This window comes from Saccopteryx bilineata, chromosome 1 (genome assembly GCF_036850765.1).
Source record: "Saccopteryx bilineata isolate mSacBil1 chromosome 1, mSacBil1_pri_phased_curated, whole genome shotgun sequence".
Classification (NCBI taxonomy): Eukaryota; Metazoa; Chordata; class Mammalia; order Chiroptera; family Emballonuridae; genus Saccopteryx; species Saccopteryx bilineata.
The window spans coordinates 131129868-131131999 of NC_089490.1; positions in this window are offsets into that span (position 1 = coordinate 131129868).

The window sequence follows — 2132 nt, forward strand, 5'->3', positions numbered from 1 at the left end:
GCAGCCACAGAATTACAAGGTATAGGGCAGAGTAAATCCCCTCAACAAATCCTAGTTTTTTTCATTGGGAAGATTAAGAAGGTCATTCTGGATTTTTTTAAGCCTTATGCGCTCCCTGGATGGCCAGTTAATTTGTAGGGTAGAGATGTTTTGAAAAATATGGGAACATTGCTTGTCAATCCTAATGGTTTAGTCAGTACCAGATGCTTGATCAGGGATTTTTGCCCACTAAGGGACTAGGGAAAGAACTGCGAGGAATTCTCATCCCCATAGAAGTGGCACCCAATACCAGAAGGTGTGGATTAGGATATCAAAATTTAGCATAGGGGCCTTGGTAGCTCCTGCTACCTCAATAATGCAGTGTGCAAACACAATTACTTGGAAATCAGATAATCCTGTATGGGTAGACCAATGGCCCCTTTCTCAGGAGAAACTTAAGGCAGCTGCTCAATTGGTACAAGAGCAGCTACAGCTTGGGCACATTGAACCCTCTAATAGCCCATGGAATACACTTCTATATTTTGATCTTGTTGCCTCCTGGATTATCAAGGGGCATAGACGACCCTTACAGCTTATAGGTTTTGAGCCTCAAAATTATTGTTGTTCCTTTTTTCAAAGGATCGACAACAATGGCTCTGGGAAACTTTCACTAAATGGCAAATCGCTTTTGCAAATCAATGGACAACTTTATACTGAAACAGTCCACTTAAAATCAGCTCAAAGACTAGAATTATATGCCATTATTATGGCTTTTCAGCATTTGCTATATTCCTCCTTTAATCTATATACAGACAGCAGATATTTACTTATGGTTGTGTCCACTATAAAGACTGCTGTCTTAGGGACAAATGCTGATGAACTATTTCAGCTCTTCCTCCTTCTTCAAAGACTTGTATGTCAACATAGAGCTCCATGTTTTATAGGGCATACTCGAGTTTACTCCATGCTCCCTGGAGCTTTAGCACAAGGGAATGCCCTTGTTGATCAAGCTACCCAAAAGAAAATTATTTGGAGCAACCATGACAGGTCAAGCAATTCAGTCTCATACTATTCATCACCAGAACGCTGCAGCCCTGTGTAAACAGTTTCAACTTTCTCAGGAAACAGCATGGCAGATTGGGAAGTCCTGTCCAAGGAGTCCTATACTACAGTCTGTCCCTTCATTTGGAGTTAACCCTCAAGGACTCCTACCAGGACAACTTTGGCAAATGGAGGTTACTCATATACCTTCATTTGGCAAACAGCCCTATGTCCAGGTTACAGTGGATACTTATTCTGGATTTATATACATAGTAACCTCTGCCTGAACAGGAGAGGTTGCTAAGCATGTTATATCTCATTGTCTGTATGCATTTTTCTATTATTGGATTTCCTAAACTGGTTAAAACTGACAATGCTCCTGCATATATAGCAAAAGAATTCACTGTATTCTGTCAAACCTTTCGAATTATGGGTATTTCTTACAAGCTTTAAAGTCAAGGTATTATTAAAGTGTACCCAGCAAATATTTTAAGGTCAATTTAAAAAAATTTAAAAGGGGGGAGTCATATCCTGGAACTCCTACGGGTCTGCCATATCATGCTTTTTACTTAAAATTTTTTAAATTTCTTTTAAATGCTTATGAACGGGAAATGCCAAATCTTCTCCTGCAAACTTCTACCTTCTTTTATTTGATCCAGCTTATAACACTGTTTTATCTTTTTCCAAATAGCTCCAGATATATGGAAAAGGTTTATATAGGTGGATGGGGATCCTCAAACCCCTCAGCGAGATCTTCTGAGAATGGCTTTTAAGATACCAAGAGGCAGAAAAAGCCCAATAGAGATCAGGGAAACTACCAGCTTTTAGGATATGCCTGTAAAGGCTCCAACACCCCAAAGGGGTCTCATAGGAATCCGTCTGGGTCCTGCTTCAATAGTGAAAAGGAAGGTCATTGAGCTAAAGCCTGTCAGGTTTACATGCCTTTGCTGTGAGAAAAAAGGGACACTGGAAGGTAGGCTTCCCCCTCGCTCCTCTAAGGGAAGGTTCGGTCTTTTTCAGCCCTGCTCCAGCCACCTATGTCCTAACCTTGCCCAGAATGCTGGGGTTTGCCACTGAAGGCTGAAGGTGCCCAGGGCCATCGGCCCCATCTA